Genomic DNA, 27,183 nt, shown 5'->3' with positions numbered 1-27,183 from the left:
GAGTAAAAGTGTTTTGGTTACAGTAGTGATTTATAAGGATTATTATTGTATTTTAAAAGTTGACACTTCGAACATTTTTCACATAGAATCACCAATGTTATCCTATGGCAGAAAATTCACTTAGCAGGTAAGTAGTGTTATCGTTACTTTTTCTTACTCAGTGGTGGATCCTGGATCCAGCACAGGTGAATCTCCTGTAAACAGTTGAAAGAATGTGTTTAAGTCACACAGACGATTTTTTAGGAATATTTTTAGTTTGTGAAAATAGACACTTAGAAACTTTTCTGCTGAAAACCACACAATGGATTCCTGTGGAAAGAAATACAAGTTACTGGTAAGTACGCTTAGAATTACTTTTCAGGGTCAGTGCTGGTCTAAAAGATGCAGCACTGGGTTCTCTCCTGATAACAGGTGAGTAAATCGGAATTCGTAGTTCGGCTGATTTTAGAGGAATATTTCTAAGTTTCAAAAATGGACACAGAAACTTTTCTGGTGAAAACCACACAATGGATTCCTATGGAAGGAAATACAAGTTAGTGGTAAGTATGCTTAGAATTACTTTTCAGGGTCAGTGCTGGTCTAAAAGATGCAGCCCTGGGTTCTCTACTGATAACAGGTGAGTAAATCGTAATTCGTAGTTCGGCTGATTTTAGAGGAATATTTTTACGTTTCAAAAATGGACACTTAGAAACTATTCTGCTGAAAACCACACAATGGATTCCTATGGAAAGAAATACAAGTTACTGGTAAGTACGCTTAGAATTACTTTTCAGGGTCAGTGCTGGTCTAAAAGATGCAGCCCCGTGTTCTCGTCTGATAACAGGTGAGTAAATCGGAATTCGTAGTTCGGCTGATTTTAGAAGAATATTTGTACAATGGTAAAGGAAGGGGGCGGGGCCTGATGTGACGTGTGCGAACCCGCCCTGTGGTGCATTTTAAGTTGGAGAATTAATTCCTCTTCAATACTGCGGTCCCCTGGGGGTCAACTAGCCCACCAGGTACCTCCAGTATGCGTCAGGGAGCTGCGTTGCAGAGTGGTGTTCAGAGGCCATGCCCCTTTTTACAACACTCTGCAACGCAGCTCCGTGGCGCTTCCTAGAGGTACCTGGTGGGCTAGTTGGCCCCTAGGGGACCTCTGGATTGAAGAGGAATTAATTCCCCAACTTAAAACGCGCCACAGGGCGTGTTTGCACACATATCACCTCAGGCCCCGCCCCCTACCTTCACCACTGTGCAAACGTGCCCCGTCACGTGTTTTAAGTTGGGGGATTAAGTCACCTTGAATCCTGAGGTCCCTTGGCGGCCAACTTGCCCACCAGGTACCTCCAGTATGCGCCAGGGAGCTGCGTTGCAGAGAGGTGTTCAGAGGCCACGCCCCTTTTTACAACACTCTGCAACGCAGCTCCATGGCGCTTATTGGAGGTACCTGGTGGGCTAGTTGGCCCCTAGGGGACCTCTCGATTGAAGAGGAATGAATTCCCCAACTTAAAACGCGACGCAGGGCGTGTTTGCACACTATCACCTCAGGCCCCGCCCCCTACCTTCACCACTGTGCAAACGCGCCCCGTGGCATGTTTTAAGTTGGGGGATTAAGTCCCCTTGAATCCTGAGGTCCCCTAGCGGCCAACTAGGCAACCAGGTACCTCCAGTAAGCGCCACGGAGCTGTGTTGCAGAGAGGTGTAAAAAGGGGTGTGGCCTCATTACACCTCTCTGCAACACAGCCCCCTGGTGCATACTGGAGGTTTCTGGTGGGCTAGTTGGCCCCCATGGCCCCCCAGTATTCAAGGGGAATTAGCTCCCCCTCTGCAAACGCACCAGGGGGCGCGTTTGCAGAGTGGTGTAATGAGGGGGCGTGGCCTCCGGTCCGATCCCGGTCTTTTTTTTTTTCTTTTTTTTTTTTAGAAGGGGGGCTGTGTAGCCCCCTTTCTTTTTCCATTTTTTTGGCCCTGGGGACCCCATCCCCCAGGGCCTGCCCCCAATTTTTGTTTATACAAAAAAAAAATCGGGAAGGGGGCCATGTGGCCCCCCTCCCGAGGCCATAATTTGCCCCGGGGACCTGATCCCCCGGGGCATGGCCCTTTTTGTTTATGGAGGGGGGCTGCGTAATCCCGGGGCTTGGGGGTCCGTCACGGTCCCCGCAATTTTAATAATTATAGATGTGGCGGTCCCCGGGGCGTGTGGGGGGCTCCGGCCCCCCCCACAGGAATAATTAAAAAGATAAGAGTCCCGGGGGGTGGTGGTCCCCGGGGCAGCGGGGGGCTCATGTGCCCCCGCAAATTTATTAATAAAAGCCCCAGGGGGTGGTGGCCCCCGGGGCTGCGGGGGGCCCATGTGCCCCCCGCAAATCTTTGTGCAAAGCCCCGGGGGGTGGCAATGTGGGGGGGATTGGGCCTACCCCCACACATTTTTATTTCTCCCCCGGGACCTGGCCCACCCGGGGGCTTAATTAAACAAAGCACAGGAGCCCGCGCTTCGCTTTTTTTTTTTTCAGCCAAAATTTGCGCTGGATGCGCGAATCTCGCCAATTCTCTTTTTAAAAAAATGCTTTTTTTGGCCCTGAGGGTCCTTGTGGGACCCCCTGAGCAGGCCTAGGGGGTCAGGGTGTTTCTGCCCTGTACCCTTTTCCTGTTTTTCACGTTTTTTTTCTGTTTTCTTGCGCCTCGGTTCCACCGCTTGAATCTTCACAAAATCTTCACAAAACGGCCCCTTTTTGGTTCAGCTGCTGTGTTGACATTTTGGGGTGATCCACCAAGAAAAAAGGGGGATCCCAAAACATGCTTTCCCAATGTTATGTCTATGGGGATTTTTCAGTTTTTGAACACGACTACAGCCTGAACTGCTGAACGGAATTACACCAAATTTGGTAAAAAGTTAGATGTTGGTCCAGAAAGCGCTTTTTGTGATTTGGTGTAAATTCGTTTCAGGGCTATTTAGGGTGAAAAAAAAAGATATCTTTAGCTCAACAGCCTTTTAAAACCCTACTGAAACTTGATTGGCTGCCAACACTTCCATCAGGAAGTGTTGGCTGCCATATGGCAGCCATTGACATATCCAGTCATACACCTGTACAGCCACTCTCATAAGGAGTCAGTGACTCATAAAGCTACTCACACACCTACTCACTCACCCATACAGTCAATCACACAGCCACCTACTCACCCATACAGTTTCACACACACTCACTCACTCATACAGATACTAACATGTACTCACTCACCTATACAGTCACTGACACAAGCATACACTCACCCATGCAGACACTCTCACATTCGCTCACTTACCAATACAGTCACTCACATACCCCATCACTGACCTATACTGCCTTTTACATGGCCCAGTTACTCACCCATATACCACTGACACATGCACTCACTCACCGACACAGCCATACACACACTTGCTCAGTCATACAGCCCCTCACATATGCAATTACTAACCCATACAACCACTGACTCACCCACTCATCCATACAGGCAGTCACACACACCCTCACCAACCCACTCAGACACCCATAGAAGTATTCAGACAACCATTCACTCACCCATACAGAAACTCACATACCCACTCACACACCCATACAGCCACTTAGACACCAACTGACAGAGAGATACAGACATGGACACAACCAGTCACTCACCCATCCATTCACTGGCACACCTAATCACTCACTTGTATATTCATGCACCCATTGAATCATTCAAAGAGTCACTCACTCATTCACCCACTGATTCACCAATACAACATGGTATATATATATGTATATATATATATATATATATACCACATATAAACTTTTAAAAACACTCACAGTCACTGGATGATGTCATCATGATGTCATCAGTGATGTCACTGACCATGTCATGAGTGATGTATTATGTGAGGCATAAGCAGTGCATTGCAGGGGCGCGAGTTATAGTTAGCTCACTAACTATAATGGCTGAATTTCACTGGTTTTATACGAGTGAAACCTGAGCCTAACTATAACATCCCAGTAAACTTTGGGTTTTTTCAGTTATTATAGAAAAAAAATCCCAAATGTTTTGCTTCTCTTTTTAACATCAAGGCCAATAATGTGGCATCACACTGAATTGTACTCAGAACAATGGAAGAGACTTCATCAAAATTACCCAGACGTGGGTCTCATGCTCTCCATGCCACTGGAGTCACGCTATCCTGGCTGATGAGGGGTGGAACCCCGAAACCGGTCCTAGGATGCTTGTTTCCAGTCCAGGGGGAACCTGGCATGGCAGTTCGGGCTGGACTGGTCCCATTAGGCGCAGGGTCAAGACTGATTTGCATATGGCTGGGTTCAAACTGGAATGGCATGGGGAGCTAAAAAATGACGGAGTTAGGCCTGAATCTTTGTACTGGGGTGAACGTATGACATTGTTTTGCATTCTGTCCATCAATTGTTCTTTTTGCATTTGTCACCCCGCTTGGGATGGGTATGTCTATACGTGGGTCCCATGCTCTCCATGCCACTGGAGTCAGGCTATACTGGCTGATGAGGGGTACCAATTCAGTTAACTCACACCCGAGAATTCTCTGCCTGGGAAAGGTTCATTTAAAGAAAAGAATTAAGTGATAACATTCTGATACTAAACAAATTGTTCTTAAAAAAGAGGTCACGGCCCCCTATTTGGAAAGCTGACTTCAGAATGCATGCAAAAGAAACCTGTCAGTGTTGGAACTGACTTTAAGTTACCGCATACGTTTTCTCCTATGTATGTGCAACGAGAAATGCTTGTAGGTAAATGACTAAGTAAAGTGCATTTTCACTTACTGATAATGATTATTCTTTTGTGGTTTTCTTTCCAAAAGCACTGATGACTAGCCAAATCACTGGAGGCATGCTGGGATGATTGATCTTTGCGCATGCAATAGAACCTATGATTATTTGTGATGGATGTTTCACATTGCAGACTGCATGAGAAAACAACTTATGTACAGTAATGACCTTGGATTATTACGTCACATTTTGTTCTTACAGGTATTGCGCGTTGGGTGTAAACCGTAAGTTATTGTTTCACCCTGAAAATAGAGATAATACTTGTCAAGTTTTAGCACACCTTAGTGCATGTGTATTCACATCACCTTTGGCGTTTTACTGTTTCGTCCTGACGAAAGCCACTATAGTCGACAGTATTTGGCTGAAACATGTAGACCAGTTGTAGGATGTATGAGACCATCTATATCTCCTAAACATCCGCATTCCGTTTTTAACCCTGTCCCAGGTTCCCATCATTAAAATTCTCCTAGATAGGAGGAGTTTCCGGAGGACAGTTTTAAAATCCACCTCTCTTTTATCACAAATTGTCACCAAAAAAAGATCCTGCTGCGCTGTAGTCAGGCGTCTAAGCACACCTAGGATGCACTCGGCACCCTAGGTGGGAACCCAATGATGAGTAATGCCACCAACTAGGTTGGTGGTTGAGGTTTCTTTTAAAAACCTATTGGTTTTTCCCTCTAACAACTCCATTTTGGATGCAGTTGGCATTTTTTTTAGCCCGTTCTTATTGTTGATTTAGATTATCCAGGGGAGAAGGACGAGCTCTCAAACTCCTCTTATGTATTCTGTATCTGTGCCACTAGGTGTCACTATAAAGTTCACGGTATCAGATGTTAAAAGGAGAAGCAAAACGTTCGGGTTTTTTTCAACATTCGCAGTGCCCTCTTGAAATAACTGGCTATGAGAACAGTGCCTATGTTGTAACAACAAAAAATATTTTCATGACAATGTATAATTTCCATAGTATATGAATTACATTTAAATATAATTTTTTGATGTTGGAGACAAAACCCCGTCCCCAGTCTACAATGTGGGGGCTATAATAATATATGGGCAATATTTGCATGTCTTTAAAACGTAATTAGTCTCTGATGCTGCACTCAACAGTCGAAAGGTGCTCGGTTAACTTTTGCTACTTTATAACATTTGATGCTTCCAAGAATTTCTGGATGTACATTGTTACATTGTATGGGGTTGAGGTTGTTTACAGACGGTAATTTTGCTCAGGTGTATCTTAGTGTAAGAGTTAAGGTTAAGTGTTGATGTTGGTGGTAAAATACGATAGAGAGGGAGCACCTCGATTCTTGAATTTCTTTTAAGTCTTTATGAGACAGCAATCATCCACATATTAGTCAACCTTAATTGAGGAACAGTGAACCAGCAAAACAAGACAACGAATGATGTCATAAAAACTAGTGCCCTGGGTACCCATCAATTAGAAAGCTCATTTCAAAGTACTTAGACTGGCACATATGGCTGTAGAGGGCAACACTCATATCTTCTTCTGGTAGCCCTAAAAGTGTCACTGGCCCAGCACAGGAATAAATATCTTCAGGCACCATGCTATGCACTCCACAAAAGTCTACAAACCCCACATTAAAGAAGCACAACATACTTTGACACTGAAGGCGAAATGAAATGTGAATGCCCCCTCTCATGGTAATGGTGCCAAGGTTGATGCTCCTAAGTGTAATGTGTGCCCCTATGATGATGGCCCGTAGGTTCCTTCCTGGTATTGCCTTGTCTCAGCAGCACTGCCTGGGAACCTATGGGCAACTCTGGAACCCACTGCCAATGCACGTCGCTCTATGCAGACGGCACGGTTACATGGAAGAGAGCTCTCTTGGTTGGTTACAGCTGCCTGGCTTCCAGCGTATAAAACCCACAGGGAATTCACTTCAACCCTTGCCCGGGGTCATTGGATTAATGCGACTGTGGGCTGTGGTTTTTCATACTATTACTGATCTGCCGCATCCTTAATCATCTGCTGCATAATTTGCAGATTCCAACAAAAAACGTTACTTGCTCAAATGCATCTTTTAGGAGTAAGAGTAGGAGTCAGTAGAAGGGAGCAGTAGAAAAGTCGAAGAACGATTAAGTAGTAACAGCAGATGTCCGTAGAGGAAGTTATCTTCGGCTACACTTTGTGTACAGAGCTGATTCAATTTCAAAGGCAAGTGCGGCCGAATGTTGTGAATGCTTAAATGTGCTTTTTAAATGTGTTCATTGACTTAGCACAAAGTCAGAATTGTTCACATTACTTGTAGCCAAAATAAAAAAAAACATAGCTGTCCTGAAAACATGGTACTCACCAGTTTAGAGCCTTGGCCAATGGATGTCACTAGTCCAGACTCGCCACTCAGCCTGGCTGCTAGTCACGGGACTGGCCTGGGGTGGGGTGGGGGGCACTGGGCTGTGATTCGTCAGTTAGAATAGGAGTCAGTCGGTGTCTGTAGTCTTCACTGGAGAGGAAGATGTCACTCGGCCAGACTGGAAGTCACTGTGTCAGGCAGAGAGTTACCGAGCCAGGAAGGGTGAGGGCCACTAGTTTCAAATGTCATTCAATATTCAATGGGCCCGGCCGGGTATTCCTGGCACTGGACAGTCATTCAGTGCCCCATCATGGGAGTCACTTAGATAGGCCGGTGTTCACTTCTACGAACTCGCAGGTAGTGTGCTGGGTTGGGTGAGTCAGGGGTACAGGTGTCTGATCACCGAGGTGGCCTGCGTGGCCTCTTTGACCCTCAAAACAACGTGGGTGAGGTACCGCCGGGACAGCTGATGAAGGCCTTGGCACCCTGCTCTCAATATTCAAAAAGATGCCAGCGGCTCTGGTCCTCGCTGGCCATCAACACGCTGTGGATCGATAAAGTCCAGAAGAGGCCACAGCTGCACAGGTGTTCTCTTTTCAATTGCAAGCAGGCCACCGGGCCCCTTCTCAGACCGCCTCATCCTTTTGTACCCGCAAACAAAGAGGGAAAAGGAGGGCCCGTTGCTGGTAGCTGTCCCAGCACACTGTTCACCATAATGAACATGCCATTGGGAGATGTTGCTAGTGGCCCTGACAATCTTTGGCCTGCACCCCATGTGACAGACACCTCAGACTCATCTAATCAGCTGCTCGCAAAGGATGGGGCGAAAAACTGCAACTGCCCTGGCACCCTATGTGCATTAGTAAATATGGTATGTTCTCAGTGAGGTTCGCCTCAAAATTTAAAAGACATGCTACTCTATGAAAACAATGAAATTCCCTAAAAAAACAAAAGCTTTACTTTACCACACAAAAAACTAAGAAATTCTATAAAATGACGAACGATGAGAGCGAGTTAAGGTAAAGTGATATGCTGACGATAGCTACTTACAAAGTATGTGAAGAGACCAGGAGAACATCTCTGGATTAATATGGCCCTCTGTAACTCTTTTATGTGAGCCTGAGAGAGCCCCATCACGCCTCAGAACTGTTCCATGCGTGTTCAGAGAAGGGAGCACCTACTACCTGCCTCCAGAGCACACACTACACCACCTTTCGGCGAGGTATGGTATAACATTTTTTTTAATTACACCTTTGCCCTTGGACCCTTACACAAGGTGGTGCTGCTTAAAGCTACCAAGAGGGGTATAGTTGATGTCATAGAGGGGTGAGCACCAGTTACATTACACAAGGACGCATTCATTTTTAGACAGGGGAGATTAAGTGATTTGCCCAGAATCACAGGATGTTGAGCCGACGCCAGACTCGAACCTGGTTCCCCAGCTCCAGAGTCGGCAGTTCTGGCCCGTTAGACACATCCTTGCTGCCAAGGTGCAATGGACAAACGTTGTCCTTCCACCCTTGAGCAAGGCCGAAGCGTATGTGTAACTTTTACTCCTCCATAATAGCACTTAGTCAAAGCAAAAGGATGGAAGAAATGAAACCCCTACCTCCCGCCTTCAGTCATTGCGGTGGGGGGAACAGTAAAAGAAAACACAAAAATAAAACCTGCAGCCACTCCACCAGGATGAGGAGAGGTTATTTGTTTTTTAAATATAGCAGTCTGTTATGCGGGAGGTGTGTGTTGCTCCCCTAGTTTCAGCTAGGCCAGGCAGGGTAGAGTTCGGAGACAATGTCTGCCTGTTAGACAGGCCAGGGAGAGATATACATATGTGGCTGGGCCAAGACCTACTGACCTCCGCCTAAATGCATAAGGCAGATTAGGGTCTCCTGCTGCGCTTCTTTCTTTTCTTTTTATTCCTGCCTCACTCCACACTATGTCTCTACGGAGAGAGTAAGGGAGTGAGGATTTACTGTGCAGGAACAGCTTTTTCTGTTTGTTTGTTGTGACTGATTGATAGAGCAAGCCCAAAACAAACTATACATAACTCGTGCATGCACAGTACACACTCAGGTTTTGCCTTTCATCTTTCTTTTATTTATCTTTACCTTTCTTTACTTTTTTTCAAAAAATCATGGTTGCCCATGCCTATGTTCTTAGAATTTCTGAAACTGTAGCAGTGGCTTCCAGTAGCCCAAGGAATCGAAGCATGCATCCTTCACAAAACCTTTTGGTGCACTTGGCTCCCCCAGCCTCCCCCCAACATAGCCGCACGGCACTGAAGCTCCACCGAATACGCCCAGCACATTCACACTATCCCCTGATTGCGAGCCGCTGGTCCCAGCTACGCGGCATCTGCCTCTTGGGGCAGCAATGAAGAACGGGGGGAAGGCAGTGGCGTAACGAAACTTGAGGGGGCCCCCCTGCAAAATACATGGAGGGGGCCCCCCATTCTCCTCGCCAGTCACGAGCTCTCAGGCCAGCGACCCGCCATACTGCAGGGGCTCACCCCAGCCATAAAAAAAGGATTCTGGTTCCTCTATTGGTCACATCGCCCTCTCATCGGGCGATTTACATACATCAGTAAATACTGCTGCTGCGCCCTCCAGCAAAGTTACATAACACTGCCTCCAGCCGGCCCACCAAACACATCCTCCTACTTGATGACCCACCTTCAATCGAAGCCCGCTCAGTTAACCCCCTCGACACGCAGATCACTTCCGTCGTGCCTGCTACTAACGCATCCATTACACTCTACCCTCACCCCTATGAAACCCGCAATTATGCATTTCTGCCCGCCTTTAAAACCACCCCTCGGATGTCACTGCAAACCTGTGACCGCCGCCTACTGCTCCCCTGTCCATCACCCACAGAAAGACTGATGACCGGTCACCATCTAACCACTGCCTAACAGTAAAGACAGAGCCTTTCAGCTGCTGGCCTCCCCAATGCCACTATGGAAGTTTAAAAAATGTTAAACAATCTCTGCAACTGACCACCCCAAAACAATTCTTCCTGCTAGCCTATATGGCATCAAAGCCGTTCCTGCTACTTTTCATCCTCTGCATGATGCACACAATAATATCAAATGTACAAAGGGACAGATTTTTGTTTCCTCACGCCAACATTAATTTACACTATGTACCCCACTAAACCATACCTGCTGTCAAAGGCAAACCAGATCCCATATGTAGCACCAGTCAACAAGTACCCCAAGGACAAACACCAGAGTGAATGAGCGATTCATGAATTAAACCTACAATGACAACGTAGCATTTCCCCACCAACTGTCAGCCCAGCGAAGTCTGCAACCGCACAGTAGCCATCAATACCAGCAACGTCTAAAGCGCATTTCCACTTCCTTTCTTTGGCAGCTACTGATACATATACTTATGCCTTCTGGGCGCCATCTACCACAGACCACAGCATTCTTTGTCTCCGTAAGACTAACCGAATGCTGTCGGTGAACGCTTCTCTTCTCCCTTCCTTACTAATAACTAATGGAGGATAACCAAAAAAATATATAGTATTTTCTTATGCAAATAGCGTATCAAGCACTTGCTGCCCGCAGTCCTCACCAGATCCACACAAATCAATATTCTGCTATAGCACCATCCTGTCACCCCTATTATTATCTGGAGATATTTTTTTATCCCTTCCTTGAACTGGGAAAAGCAATACTTTGCACAAAAACAAGTCCCTTTAAAACCTTTGTTACTTACACAGACTCGCAAAGCACTTCCTTGTTTTACTAACTGTTGTTGTAAAGCAAACGGGTAACTTATTCTAGGATTGGGATTACTGTTTAGAGGTGTGGAAGTTAATACTGAGACATAGGATGATTTTTTGCATACACTCGTTCTTCCCTGCATGCGCACACAAAGCAACAATACAATTTAGCTTAACAAATTGTTCAGAAATGTACCGGAAGGTAAAGAAACAGCCCAAATTATTTTTATGAAGAATAGACAATCATCAACTTTATACCCCATGACATAAAAGCCTTAGCGTGCACAGCTTGCTCAAATCCATGCAACCTAATTCTACCAAACTCAGCACATTTGAACATCTCATAATTCCATGCCACACAATTCAACTAGAAATAATGTAACCCTACATTCCGTACCACATAATTACAATCCTAAAAATGAAAAAACATATATTTCTACTTCACTCCATACCACATAAGTCCACATCACATACTAACATTCCACACAACTTAATAGTACTACAAACCACATAATTACACTCCACACAACACAATTCAAGTACACATAATTCCACTTCAACCTATATAATTATACGTCACACAACATATTTACACTCAACTCCAAAACACAGAATTACACTCCACAAAATACAACTCTGCAACATGCTACATAATTCCACTCCGCACAATTATACACCACACCGTGCCACATAATTCCACACGTCACACAATTCCACAATTCATCCCCACACAATTCATCACACATAATTACTCCACATAATACCAGTCAGCACCACATAATTAACCTCCACATAATTATGCTCTTATCCATATTGCATAAATACACTCCACATAAATCCAGTCTATGCCACGTAGCAACATTCCACATAACTACACTTCACACCATGCCGCATAATACCACTCAACATAATTTTCACCCAGCAGCGCACACTTCCACGTCACACATTTCAACTCTACACATTTCCATTCCACACCACATAATTCAACAACAAACTACATAATTCAAACCAACAAGAGAATTACATAACACACTACATACATCCAATCTACACCACAAAATTCCACATAATGCTATAATATTTAACAGCACTCCACATAAGTAAACTCCCCTACATACCACTCCACAACGCAAAATACCATTCCAGATAATCTCACTCCAAGACACACAATCCCACTCCATGACACACAATCCCACTCCACATAATTCCAGTACACTCAATACCACATAATTACTATCCACATAATTACATTATTTCGCAACACAGATCCAATCCACAACACAATTCCACAACTAACAATTCCAATCCAAACCACATATGTCCACTTGACACCACACACATTCACTCCACTCCAAGCAGAAAACATATAGGTAAAATACACTGTCCTTTACAATGTCAATAGCTCTAACTCTCACAAATGCGAGACCAATTGTATTGCAAATGCTGGTTTACCTTCCAATGCGACCGAGCAGATCCTGTTCATTTTTAATTTTTTTATTTATTTTATGGAGTTTTATATAGCTCGAACTTGACCCATATCGGGTATCATAGCGCTTTACATGAGCACCAGTTGCGTTACATGAGGACACACATTCATATTAGTTAGGCACAGGGAGATTAAGTGATTTGCCCAGAATCACAGGATGTTCAGCGTCATTGTTGAGACTCGAAACCAGTTCCCCAGATTCGAGGTCGACCGCCCTAGCCGTTAGGCCAACTCCTCTCCCAAGTATGAGTAAGAATAGGCATACGAAGGGCTAAGCAGAAGAGCGGAAGTATGTAGATGTAAAAGTAGTGGAAGGTAGGTTCAAGTAGGAGTATGCAGGAGTAAGAGTGCAAGTAGGAGTAGGTAGGACTAAGTTAATGGTAATAAGGGCATTGGCCAATACGGTATCAAAAGTAAGAATAGCAGTTAGAAGACGTAATAGGAGTAAGAGGAGAAATGAGTAAGAGCAGGTGGAAATAGGCGTAATAAATTGTAAGTGGAAGCAAGAGTATGTTGGAATAATAAAACGTAAGAGTGGGAACAAATATGAGGTGTAAGAGAAAGGTAAAATTAAGAGGTTACATAGCACAGTAAGAGGAAGTATGCAACATATGAGTAGAAACAAAAATCAGCAGTAGGCATAAGTAGGAAAAGTTAGTAAATTAAGTGCAAGATTAATGAAAGTAAGATTGAAAGAGAACAAGATGAGAAAAGAAAGACGGAGACAGCAAATCCTTCCATATTCTTCTACGACTCCAGTGCTAACGAAGCGTGACATGCTTTTCATTTTATGCACACATCAGATGAAGAGCAAGGACCTTCCATTAAGCACTATTGTAACACGCTTCAGTTGGTAACTTGCGTGCAGCTGAAATAGGTACAATTTATGTGTTTTATAGCGCTCACAAACAGCATAAGTGTGTTTCTTGGCACTATTTCAACAAAAGTTAAGACCGGTCTCTGTGACGTGCTGTTCGACGAAAAAGTGCAAGAAAAGACTTCTTAATACCACGTGAGCAGCACTTCAGAACTGTTTGGATAAAGCTTAGCCGATGCCCGGGAGCCGAATAGTGATTTTTGTGTGTCTCTGGCGCCCTGTAGTAGTGCGTTTAGCCCGAGGGCCACAATTGGCATGTTCTGATTTGAACTCACCATTATAGAGAGAATGTAATACTAGGTAATGTATTGTCACATGCAACAAGGGTTGTCAATGCCTGCCCCCTTTCTCTGTAGTCCCCGGCACCTGTTTAGAGGTGGACAGGAAGGAGCTCTTTTTCCTTCTAGCACAGCAATCAATACCACAGAACAGCGCCAAGACCAACACAAACGGCTCCCGGGAGCTCAGCTCATGTGCCCCGGTAGATGTGAGGCTGTGAGCTGATGAGTAAGAGGTTTAGGGGCAGAGTGAGGAGCTGGCAGCCTACACCAGGGTGGAGCAGCAGCACCGTGGCGTCTACAGCAACAGGGGACAGGTCTCCTCAGCTCCGAAGTGCGAGGCCGGCACGTGGGGGCCATGCAGCAGCAGCCAATGCTTGCAAAGCAAGTAATCAAGCATTGGCAAGGTAAAATAAAACCAAGCTAGTGCCAACTAACACGAAGGGTGGGACAGGGAATGGTAAAATTGGGGGCAGGAGGTAACATATCCTGCACGTGTTAGTGTTGTGAGACAAAGAAAAGGGTCAGCGACAGGAGGATATTTACAGCTGGCACTAATTAAAGTCCCAGACAACCTAACTGTAGAAATGTAAATGCTGCATTTTAAAACATATTAGGCATTTGTTATCAACCCACAACATAGCATGTTTTTTGAAGGAGCACACAATTAAAACTCAATTAAAACTGCTAGACTTACCGACAACGCTGCAGAATGTTATCTGTCCTGCTCTTTACAAGTCTAACCTCTCTCCCTGAAAGCAGTGTTTCTGAAGAGTACAGGGCCCCATCCTTTTTCCGGCCGGGCTCCGACTGAAGAGAAACAATGTAACTTGTTACTTTGTTTCTCTTCAGTCCTGCCCTGGGTCTGCGGAGGAGATCAGAGCAGGCTGCAGACTGCACCTGCTTTCTAGAGCAAGCCTTTCACTCACAGCTCTTTACTGAAGAGCTGAAGGGGCCCCCTTCACCCACCGAAGACTGGGGGCCCCCCCGCACCGCGGGGGCGTTTGTTACGCCCCTGGGGGAAGGTTCCGAAAGTGTGGCGGTAGAGCCCGGGCGAGGCGAAAACGGCTGGGAGACCTCTGAGGGGCAGGCGCCGTCACAGGCCGGCAGACAGACTCACGACCAACGTGGGCCCCGGCCTCCTGGATCCTGCCGCTGCGTCACCAAGGCCCGTTAGGGGCGAAGGACGCAGTGAGTGTGCCGGGTGCGGGCCGCTAGGGACTCCCTCCCCTCGCTATCCCCATCGACCGCTGAAGGCCGACAGCGCCTCATGCACTCCTGCTACTCCCGGAGGCCCTCCGGGGACAGGGCCTGCGGGTGTTCGCACGAGCATTGGGGGGAGGTGAGTTGCTGACCTGGCCGAGCGCCGTGCCTGGCTACCCGAGCAGCGATTGCTGCACCGTCCGCCCCCCAGATACGCACCCGCTGAACCCCGCTGGCCCTTCGCCTGTCGGTGACCTCAGCGCCGGACCCAGTTTGCAGCCGCCATCTTATGGACTCCAACTGGTCAACCACGAACAGGAGATTGTTCCCCACCAAATTGAGGAAAGCCACAGTGCACCGGCTGTTGCATAAACACCATTCCTGCCATACCGTTGTGGCACCCTAGGCAACTGTGCCCTCGATATCACTGCCTGTGCCCCCCTAATCAGCAGCCCATTGGTCCAAGACATTAAGGTCGCCACTGGGGCTCCCTCGCTCTATTGCCCAGTTCGCAACGCGCCTGTGATACGGCCCCACACAGGGAGCCGTGACACTGCTATCCACTCTACCTCACGCAGCGGCATGGGCCAAAAGACCCTAAGCAAAATGTCCTGCCATTTGAAAAAGTCACAGGACGCCGGCCCAGACATGGCAGAGGGTGGGCAGGATGCGGGCCCTGGAGGAGAGTCATCAGCCATTTCTGACTCCCTGTTCCAAGAAATGAGGGCCGGCTTCAGAGCATTGGACGGTAGATTCGACGCTCTCGGCAAACAGATGGAGGGACTGAGTGCCAAAATAGAGGTACATTGAAGACAGCTCTGTGCAGTCCCTCAAGTGCCTTGAACGAGTAGAGCGCATCCTCAAGGAGGTTGCTATTAAAAACAAGGATTTGGAGGCGCACAGCCGGCGCAACAATATACGGATTTTAGGGGTGCCGGAATCCACGAACGCTGGCCGCATGGTCACCTTCGTTGAAACTATACTCAGAGACCTGTTTGGAAGAGAGGCCTTCACACCTAGCTTCGTGGTGGAGCGAGCTCACCACACCCTGGGCCTGCGCCCTAATCTTGGCTGTCTGCCCAGACCCATCATTGCCCGGATTATGACCTATCGGGACAGGGACACTGCCCTGCGGCTGGCCAGGGAGAGGGTAGACACAACATAGCAGGGGTCTAGGCTAGCCCTGTACCCGGACTTCACAGTTATGGTGCAGGAGGCTAGACGTAAATACACCAGTGTTAAAGCCACCCTCAGGAACTTAGGTCTCAAATATGACATGTTATATCCTGCACGGCTGCGAGTGGACATTAATGGCAGGCCACACATCCTTGACTCACCCAATGAAGTACAGGAATTTTGTCAGGCTTATAAAAATAAGGGTGGCCAGCAGAAAGTGGACGGTGCGAGGCCCTCTCCTCCACAAAGTGGCTCAAACGCTAGCATGGAGCTCTTCCCCGCTGAATGACCAGGCACAGGCAGAATATAAATATTAGTGCCCTCTTTCCGGGGTGTATGTTTATTGGGATAGTATCATACCTATGGCATGTATAGTATCATTATGCTGGGCAACCGTCGGAGGGCTGCCTACCCCCTAGGTGTAGACCACGGGAATGTCAGTTTTGTATCTAGTGAACCATTGCATCTACTTACTAAACCAATTCGAATGTTTCTGGGATGTTTGGTATCGTTGTTTGATGGGCTCTGATCCTTGCGATAGGGTACGCGAGGCTGGGTGGAGGGTGGGGGCATTATGTTATGGTCATAATTGTTATTGTTTAGTTACTGCTATACTCACTGTTCAGCTGTACTCCTTTTTTCAGATCACAAATTATATTTCGGCACTCGAACCACCCAGATGACTAGGATTGGCATTACTACTGGTCCCTCAGACCTGGCTCTAATGTCATGGAATGTCAGGGGACAACAGGAAGCGGAAACATGTTCTACACTATTTACAGCGACACAACATAGACATCGCATTTCTGCAAGAAACGCACTTGCCCAAGGTGGAGAATGCACGATTTGCTTTGGGCTGGGGACAGCACCGCTACTGCTCCAACTTTAGTACCTATGCTAGGGGTACGGCAATCCAAATACATAAACGGGTACCCTTTCACTTGTACTCAGTCCTATGTGACAGAGAGGCCGCTACACAATAGCTACAGGGAAATTAATGGGACACAACCTCATTTTACTATGCATCTACGCGCCCAACACGGACTACGCCGACTTCTTTCATGAGTTGCACTCACAGATTGTCCGGCTAGACGCAGGTAACTTGATAATAGGCGGAGATTTGAACTTAATTCTCAATCCCACATTGGATTGTTCGAACACATCCACCACCACTAAACCACGCGCACGACGGGCACTCCTAGAAATCTGTGACTCCCTGACTTTAATTGATATATGGCGGCATCGGAACCCATCCACTACTGACTACATGCACTACGCGGCCCAATACGGCACGTGGACTAGAATAGACTATTGGTTACTCACACCAGGTATGTGCCAATGGTACAAGTCCATAACCAAACTCCCCAGGACTTATTCTGATTACTCCCCTGTGATATTCCGCTTCGGGTTCCCAGACCTGACGGCTATGAGCGGCAATGGCAGTTCCCAAGCCGGGCCTTGAAAGTCGATTTATTTCTCTCTGAGGTGGGGGAGGCAATAGAAGACTTTTTCACCATCAATACCGTCTTGGTGGATACATGGGCGTTTTGCAATGGGAGGCCTTTAAAGCCTACATCAGGAGGGGGGTCTGTATCGCGAAGCACGCATAGGTCTTAAAAGATTTGCGGGCTATGATGTCCCGTATAGAGCAGCGGCTGGTGGAGCTGGATAGGGAATGCCTGACTCACCCCAGCCCAGAAAAGACCAAACAACTGATCACATTACTGACTGACTTTAGGGAATCAGCGGAGCGGGAGTCCCACTTCTTGAGCAAATATGTGACTGTCTGTCGCTATGGGGAAGGCGAGCGACCAGGGCGTACGCTGGCGCACATGCTGCGGCCCCCATACAGTAAAGCCTACATCACAGACCTTAGGACTGCTTCAGGACAGCTCCTCACTGGCACTGCCGACATTTGTGATGAATTCCTAGACTATTACACTACCCTGTTCACCTCGAAGGCTGCGCGTGACTCTACCGCACAAGAGGACAATCTGTCTGAGATAGCTCTGGTGTATTTGGAAAAGTATATGCAGGACTTCCTGGCTGAACCCTTCTCTAAAGAGGAGATCATTAGCGCAATACAGGCTCTGAATGGCTCCACTGCACCAGGCCTGGATGGCTTTACTGATGATTTTTATAAGATCTATAAGGATTTGCTGGCCCCTAAGCTGCTAGAGGTGTACGCTGAATCACTTGAGAGGAACATGTTACCCCCCACGCTCAGAGAAGCAGTCATTATCCTTCTCCCTAAGCCGGGCAAGGATCCCTTACTTTGTGCCTCATACAGACCGCTATCCCTACTAAATTTGGACTATAAAATCCTTGCTAAAAAGATTGCCCTCCACCTCACCCTATTGATGGACAAAATTATTGCCCCGGCGTAGTCAAGATTTGTTCCTCAAAGGACTACCTCGCTTAATCTCCAAACCCTGTTTGCGGTCCTTCATAGAATAAACCCTGAGGTCCCTGCGGCAGGCATTCTGTTAGACACCGAGAAGGCATTTGACTCCTTGGAGTGGCCCTTTTTTATATTCGTAATGCTAAGGATGGGTATGCTCAAGGGATTTGTGACCAACACGGCGATGCTGTACAGCAGCTCGGCTGCGAGACTGCGACTGAATGGCTCGCTTTCTCGCCCCTTTACGTTATCGCAAGGCACCAGGCAGGGCTGCCCTTGTCGCCGCTTTTATCTATACTTGCAATGGACCCGTTAGTCCGACATTTCCAAGAGAAACATATACAAAGGGGACTGCAGTTTAATTTTGGACCATTGCTAGTTTCTCTATACGCGGACGATGTTATTCTTTACGTTCGAAAACCTCAGGAGAATTTGGACCCCATGATACGGGAAATCATCTGATTCAGACAATTCTCGAGTCTGGGTATAAAATGGCACAAATCGGTAATATTTCCCCTAACGTCAAGCACAGTACAATGGGAATGTGGGTTCCCGCTAGACTGGTGCACTGACTCGACCAAATATTTGGGCATTCACATCCATCTAGACACTGCCCAACTGCTTAGGCTCAACTATGGCCAAGCGGTTCATAACTTCGAGGCGGAGATAAAAAAATTGATACACCTCCCCCTCTCTCTCGCAGGATGGGTAGCCCTGATTAAAATGATTGTGCTGACGAGATTTTTATACCTCTTTAACAATATCCCAATCCCATTACCGTTAGCGTTAAAGAGAGAGAGGACCCGCCATCTTGGTGGTTAGCGTTTCAGTCTTTGGAGGCTCATTACGATAAAAGCACACGCTGGCGTGGACGCGCAGCGGATGTGTGCACGTCTGCACCCGTCCGCGCACCTGCAGCACACAGCGTCAGCCATGCTTCCTGTTGGGGGAGGTCTTGTGGAAATATGTCCAGCCACATTTTAAAATACTCTGGCACTGAATTACGGATGATAGGCGAAACTGGTAAAGGGAAGGGAAAGGTGAAAATTGAGGAATTAGCTTCTGCCCTATCAGATTTTGTTAAGCCAGACCTCCCTATATGTGGGTTATTAAATGTTAGATCATTGCCCAAGCACTGGGTGGAGATTCAACTGTTGCTGGAATCCCACTCATTGGACATACCATTCATGACAGAAACCTGGACACATCTGGATAGCAACCTTGAACCAGGAATGGTATGTCCACCTGGTTATAAAATTTGCCACAAACCTAGAAGTAGTGGGAGAGGAGGAGGAGTAGGTGTAATTTTTTAAGAGACATGGAACCTGGTCACATTAGATATCGATGTGACAGAGGGGTTTGAATTGCTGGGTTTTGGTATAAAAGACTCTAATGGGCATATACTGTCGGGATTGTTTGCTACATACCTCCAGGGGCCATTAGCATACAGCAACAACAGTCTCTGATTGAAACAATTAGCAAAATGGCGACGACACATGCCACACTAGTAATCCTAGGTGACTTTAATTTGTGGTTCAATGGAACCTTAGACTCTGGTTTCAGTAACATGCTCCAGTCATGTGAAGGTTTTAATTTGCATCAGCTGGTGGGTGAACCTACACATAAAGGAGTTCATATGCTTAATTTGATCTTTGTGGACAAAAATGCTCTGGCTATTTTGGATATTCTACCAGTGGAATGGTCGGACCACTACTTGATCAAATTTGTAGTACTTAACCTAACATTTCACGGTCCAGCGGTTAGAGACTACGGAAGTTATGTTAGCAGAGATTGGAAATCCCTCTTAAAAAGGGAAGCACCTCTATGGTGTTTGTCCTTGAGGATTGTTTCAAAACAGACAGTCATGCAGAGGAGAATTGTGTGACCCTTTGTACTAGGATCACTACTACATTGGATCAGATAGTCCCACTAAAGACACATAAGAGAGTGGGTAGACCATCGGCCTCCTGGTTCAATGATAAACTAAAAAATCTTAAATTAGAGTGCAAACAGGCAGAGAGGAAATGGAGAAGGGCCTATGAAGAAAATGATAAATCTGCCTGGAAAACTACAATTACCAGATATAAGAAAGAAATAATGACTGCAAAATCTGAGTATTTTTCTAACACTATCCTGAAAGCTCCGAATGGTACCAAATGCATTTTTAAAATTTTGAATAACCTGACTAACCCGGACTGTGTTAAGAATCAGACACCCCCGACTCAGGGTCTCTGCGACAGTCTGGCAAGGTTTTTCAAGGAAAAAATTAATACTATCATTGAGGGCCTTGGAGGGGAGAGGTTACAGGAGGAGGCTGATGGCATAGAGCGCAAGGGTCATGCTGACGGGAATCTAAATGATGACACAAAGGCAGGAGATGAAGAGATAGAGATCGGGCGTACCATGACTGACTTTGAATTACCAACAGAGGATGAATTTGTAAAGGTGGCTTAGAGTATCTCCTCGGGATCTCCTTTAGACCCCCTGCCACATAAAGTGTGGAAGGAGCTGTGAGTAGAACTGTTCTCTTCTCTTCGCCTTATCTGCAATCAATCTCTTTCCAGTGGACTTTTTCCGCCGGGGTGGAAACAGGCAGAGGTGACCCCCCTGTTAAAAAAGGCAACATTGGATCCAGAGTGCCCAAAAAACTATAGGCCGATCTCCATGTTGCCTTATCCAGCAAAAATTGTAGAACGCCTGGCTAGTAGAGCTCTATCGAAACATCTGGAAACCAATGGAATCCTAGAGGACGTACAGTTTCGGTTTCGTCCAGCTCACGGTACAGAGAGTGCTCAAGTAATGGTGATGGATGAGCTTCGTATGCGTGCAGACAGAGGTCAAGCGGTGATATTAATCTTGCTTTAACGGTCTGCCGCATTCAATACGGTCAACCACGCCATTCTGCTGGAGAGACTTAAAGAGGTGGGGATTGCAGGTACAGCCTTGTGCTGGTTTCAGTCATTTCTCGCTAATAGGAGACAGGCAGTGGCTCTTCACCGCTATCGGTCGGATTTTACTGATATTGTGCATGGCGTCCCTCAGGGCTCGGCGCTTAGCCCAATTTTATTTAATATTTATATGAAACCGTTAATGGATGTTATAAGATCATATAATATTAATGTCATTAATTACGCAGATAACACCCAACTGATTCTCTCCTTAGAAGGAGAACAGTCGACTCCTCTGGTCGTGTTTCATGACTGCCTTCGAGACACTGCTGAATGGCTAAGGAAGAACTCATTACAATTTAATTCTGAAAAAAATGAGATTCTCTACTGCCCAGTGGGGAAGGCTCCAGTGGTGCTCCCCCCTAACTTCTGGCCACTAGCGACAGCCAGTCCACTGGTACCAGTTGAGAAGGTCCATAACTTAGGTGTGATGTTTAATAATAAATTGACGCTCGAAGCACAGGTTAATAAAACCGTGGGGAGTTGTTTTGCGATTATTAGAGCCCTTCGCAAAATTCTTCCACTTTTACCTGCACATGCTAGAGCATTGATAGTACAATGTACAATTGTAAGCAGACTTGACTATTGCAATGCTCTACTGCTGGAATCCCCTAGATATCTAATGGAAAGACTCCAAAGGATCCAAGCACTAGCAGCAAAACTAGCCTTGGGGAAAACAAGATGTTCCTCTACTTCCACTGCACTGCGAGAGCTGCACTGGCTTCCGATACACCAGAGAGTCCAGATAAAATCCCTTTGCTTGGTGTTCAAGGCCTTGCACGGCATTGGGCCAAAGCTGATGAGGAAGAAATTTGCTTGGTATGTTCCGAGGAGGAGCCTTCGCTCTTCCTCTGCGAGACTGGTGAAGGTGCCAAGATTTAAAAAAATTAAATTTGGAGGTAGGGTGTTCAGTACCTTGGCTGCGAGATTATGGAATAAGCTTCAATGGGAGCTGAGACAAATGGAGGATCTTCTCCCTTTCAGGAAGAGACTAAAAGCGTGGCTCTTCCCGAGTGCTTAACTGAGGTTACCTGTGCGTCTCTCTGACCATGCACTGATAGGTCCAGCGCCAGGATGCCTGTTAGGTGATAGAGCGCTTTATAAATGTTATAAGTAAATAAATTACCGAATAGCTTCTTTCTAACGTTACGCTCTCATCTGATTAGACTGATATGGGGAGGTAAACAACCTTGAGTGCGGTGGCAGGTGTTGACACTGCCATACGACAGGGGAGGGTTCAGCATCCCAGATCTTCAGCTTTATTACTTGGTGGCCCAGTGCAGTTATGCGTATGCCTGGTATCATCCCGATGCTAGAATTCCATACCTGCGACCTGAAGCATACTTGGTTTTACCTGACACCTTGCTAACGGTGTTACCCAAGGGCCTGGCCAGGGACCCCAAAGGCATTCAAACAGTCTCCACCGCTAGTTGGGCCTGGGACAAGCTGCGGCACATCGCTGGCGCCCCCTTATATTCCTCGGCTCTTCCTATCCCTAACAATCGCTGGATACCGATCATGGGGGAGAAATTAGTGCAGCGTACATTGGCCAAATTTGACATAAAAACGTTCGGAGACCTGTTTCCGGGAGGACATATATTCATGTTGACGGAGGAGGAGCGCTTCCACTCCATCACTTTTATGGATAGGTTTGTCATGGACCGGGTATGCTCGGCCCTAAGGGCGAATTTGCCTGGTTTCCCCCTGGAACCGGATTAGTTTGCCCCACTCACGATGACGATTGAGAGTGCAAAGGGGGTGCACCTTATTTCTAAACTATATCGCGCAGGTTTAACTATAATCCCGGTTGTAATGATAAAATCCGTAGGGCCTGGGAGGAGTACCTGGGGCACCCCATTCTTGATGAGCAGTGGGTTAAATGCTGTTCCCTGACAAAAATGGTTTCCCTTAGCACCGCCATAAACTAATTCATTTCAAATTTTTACGCAGACTGTATGTGACTCCAGCGAAAACTCACAGGCTAGACCCGACCAGACCACACAACTGCTTAAAGTGTGGGGCCCCGCAGGCAGACTTTGTACACCTCACTTGGACTTGCATAAAGATACGAGCTTACTGGGAGGCAGTACACAACGCAATCGGGGATATGGTGGATCTAGATGTGGTTCACACACCGGTGGTGGCCTTATTAGGTTATGTGGCCAATTTTCAAAAAAACGTTCGGAAATTTGTCACCACCAGTCTACTACTAGCGAAAAGAGAAATTGACATACATTGGGGATGTAAAGCTGCTCCTACATTTAAGAATTGTCTGAACAGCTTAACATACTGAAACACTAATAGCGATGTATGTGCCAGTACTTTGCCACGCTACTCATGGCCTAAAGACATCTGGGGCACACTCAAGAACTATGTGGCCACGGAACGATTGCCCCCCTCCACACCAATTGAGCAGGGTTGAGTCCCTACTGGGGTGGGTTAACAATACTGCTGGGCTAGTAAGGATACCTTGTTAGGACGTCTGGCGATGGATCTGCAGATCTACATACTGGTGACATTTTGGTTATGCTGTATGACAAAATAGGGATTGGGCAGGTGTGGAGACAGCTGCGAACACCTTCTGGGATAGAGTTCGGTATACCTCTGTGATGACTGTACACGCTAGGCAATGTTTTTGATCATATTTTATTTCCGAATCGTATTACTGTCGTGCTGACATAACTGTGATAGTGAGCACTCATGTTTCTTGTTAATGTATGCTGTAAAATGATAAATAACGTTTTTTTTTAAAAACCTCCCCCCACCTCTGGCAAAGCCCTATACTGCTCCAGTTCAGGAAAGACCTCCAGACCTGGCTCTTGTGATGACCCTCAGCGGAGCTGCACACAACCCTAGCGCCTTGAGACCCTAACGGGGGAGTATTGCACTTTACAAACCCCTGAAGCTTTAGGACGCCCTTCCCCACTCTCTATGAGCCGAGCCCAGCCTTCTTACATTTTGAAAGAAATCTCAATACGTGGTTCTTCAAACAATAATTCCTTTAGCCCTCAGGATCTGCACTACATTTGGCATGCTCGCGGCTCGAGTTTTGAGCGTGTTTTTCCTTGTAATGGTGTAAACTCGTGAAGAGGGACAGTAATTAAGGGTGCAAAACCATCGCCGAGTAGTGGATCTTCCGCGCTCGCCCGCTATTTGAACTACAACATAAAATAAAGAAGGAAATACGGTCCGAGCGGTGGAGGACTAACTGACTCATGCTGGCTATGTGGAGTCATGATGGGGAACATCAGATGTTTAACCAAATGCGCCCCACTTTAATACAGTCATTGTGCGGTGTGCAAGTGCAAGCGGCTGCTGGCTGGGAGGGATACTGAGGTGCGTGTGTAGCCACCACACAAAGACTGGCGAATTCCTATCCATGACCTCAGGGGCCCTTTTAAGCGCATGCGCCACCACTTTTGTGGCACACTGCACCATAGTTCACAAAGGTATCCTGGATGTTTTAGGCTTTGTCCCTGTAGTGCACATGGCATCTTGAATCAGACCGTCACCTCACTCTCTCCTATCCTGTCACGGGCTTGGGTAGGGCCAAGGTCCTCACTAACCCCATCCCACCCGGTGACTAGCTAGGCAAGGGTGAGCTGAAGAAGCAAGAGGCTGGAAACCGGAGCATGGCGCGTGCACTGAGCACGGCTCCGCGTTCGCTTCTGTGCTTCAGTGATTCAGGCAGGAGGGAGGCAAAGCTCACGGGTCTCTAGGTGGAGAACTTCTTCTGTTCAGAGTGGATCCGAACACCAGCACCGCTGCAAATCTGGCCACCTCGAAGGTTTACTTCTCCATGTATGTTCAAGAAACGTGCTGCCTTTTACCCAGCCTTGGACTTATTATGAAGGTCTGACTATTAACAGGAGTGACCAGCAAAACAGGCTATTTCATCAATACCTCACGCACACGCAGTGGCCTCCACAACATTTTACAATAAAAGTCTTGGTGAAGAAATTAATAGCTTAAGTTGTCTCCCGTTCGAGCAGCGCACGCTCAGTACTTGTGCAAATATGCCCAGTACTTGTGCAATAATACGCTCTGTAATTGTGCAGTTTGCCTACATGGTGCTTGACCAGCTTTTCCACAACAATTCATGCCGGTAAAAACTTGGCAGCGTGTACTTTGTATACATTAATTAGAATCACGATGCTGGCGTACACCACATCCTTGCCTCTCACGTAGGTAGTTAACAATTTCAAACTAAAAGTTTCAAACTAGGTAATGTACATACAAATATGCATTTTAAGCGTACAACTTAGTTTCTGCCCTACAGAATGTCGGTGCTCGTTTGCCTGCCTACAACAATGTACGGTCAACAACATATGCCTTATTGAATCGACCCCAGAGGTAGCTGGGGTATTCCGGAGGGCAGAGGCTAAAATGTGCCAGTCTGTCCTCTCAGCTTTTCATGCTTCTGAAGCCAATAAAATGAACAGTATAATAGAACCACTTGATATTATAGTATTTTAGACTTAAAGTAAACTCATGCCTTATAAATACCCAGTAAAACACAGAGTGAAAAGAGTCCAGAAATAAAGCACTTTATATTTATCTGACTGGTCACTCCGCAGCTTCAGCTCTTCCGCTTCTCTCGCGCACAGACGGTTGGAAAGAGTGACAGGGGCCTAACGTTCACAGAAAAGAACTTCTGCCTAAGAAAAGGAAATGCCCTTTTCCTGGTTGCATGCACCATTAGTTACAAAGGCTTCACATATTTCACAAACTAAAAGAAACGTAATACTCACAGCCCATAATACTCAGTCATCTACAAGTGTGTCATTTATGAGTGACCTCGCAAGCATCTTCAATCCGTCCAGGTGACAAACTGTCCAACAATTCTCCAAATTGTTCAAAGCTAGGGGTCCTTATGAAGAAAACTGTCCCCTCCCCTGCTAGCACTGGCAGAGCTCGCACAGACTCACGGGAGATGTAGTCTCCCCGCCTGCATGTCTCAGAATGTGAACCGTGCGGCGAGCAGTTGAATTAAAAGTGAAACTATTTTCTAAACAGGATGAGGGCGTGGACCCTCTTCAAGTGATAGGGCGGCTGAGACTTCGCTCGCACTCGGTTACTTTATAAGGTGATGTAATGTGCCCGTCTGTCCGCAGGATCAATGCATTTATAAACACTTCCACCCTGAGTGCAGAAAGTGCTTCGTCTTATTAACCGCAGCGAGGAGAGTGCAAGCCCAGACCGTTTCTCGGCACTCTTCCGCGTCGGAGCAGCAACAGCTATCCTTGAGTTGTGAGGTGGGGGAAGGAGGCGTTTTTAACAAGGGAGTAGCCAGAAAATTAAAAAAACCCCACTGTGAGTGAAGCGAGCAAATTCTACCCACTCTAGATGAGCTTCCATCCATCCATCTCTCCACCCTTTAAGCCTTTCATGCATCCATCCATCTTTTCATGTTTCCACCCATCCTTTCACCATTTCACCCATCTGCCCTCTCATCATTACAGTCTTGCATCCACCTTCCACTCACACGTACAACAATTCATCCATACTTTTCCCTTCCACCGCCCTTTTATCAATCAACCAAACTATCCTTTTACCCTTTCATTCAGCCATCCATTCATCCATCCACCCATTTATCCAGCCTTTCATCATTCCAGCCACTTACTTTCACCCACCAATGCAAATCTTGCTTCACCCCTCCATCCATCAGACCTTTAGGCTTTGCATCCATCCTTTCATCCACAGTTTCTTCCTTATTTTCGAATGTCCTTTCGCTCTCCCTTCCAACCGTCTCTCCTTCTCTTACTTCATTTCCTGTGGTTAACCCCTAATCTTCGTTTTTCTTTACTTTTGATTTTTTAAGAGCTTTTGTCTGCAGTGCTCCAGACAGAACAGGTTCATAAATAGCCATAATTATCAACACCACCCCTGCTTAAGCTGTGAAAGCGGGGGGTTCACTGTGCTACTGGTTGTTAAAGTATAGGGAGAGAGCACAGTTGGCAGAGTGTTGAGTTTTTAGTTCTGA

General features: G+C 46.6%; 1 protein-coding gene across 5 annotated transcripts in view; it reads right to left on the bottom strand.

Moving 5' to 3' along the window:
• The window catches only part of RAB27A (RAB27A, member RAS oncogene family), a 462,534-nt gene extending 436,375 nt beyond the window's left edge, over positions 1-26,159 (bottom strand). For 3 of the 5 annotated variants that reach the window (XM_085644145.1, XM_085644154.1, XM_085644157.1), the window contains exon 1: positions 25,952-26,159. The gene's annotated coding sequence lies outside the window, so the exon portion shown is untranslated. Of the gene's footprint in view, positions 1-25,706; positions 25,820-25,951 lie in introns of those variants that run through there. The other 2 variants (XM_085644155.1, XM_085644148.1) reach the window with 2 other exon arrangements.
• Positions 26,160-27,183: the final 1,024 nt, after the last annotated feature.

The sequence above is a fragment of the Triturus cristatus genome, chromosome 3_1 (assembly GCF_964204655.1).
Source record: "Triturus cristatus chromosome 3_1, aTriCri1.1, whole genome shotgun sequence".
Lineage (NCBI taxonomy): Eukaryota > Metazoa > Chordata > Amphibia > Caudata > Salamandridae > Triturus > Triturus cristatus.
Note: the sequence above shows the minus strand (reverse complement) of the source record. Positions and strands in the feature narration are given on the sequence as shown.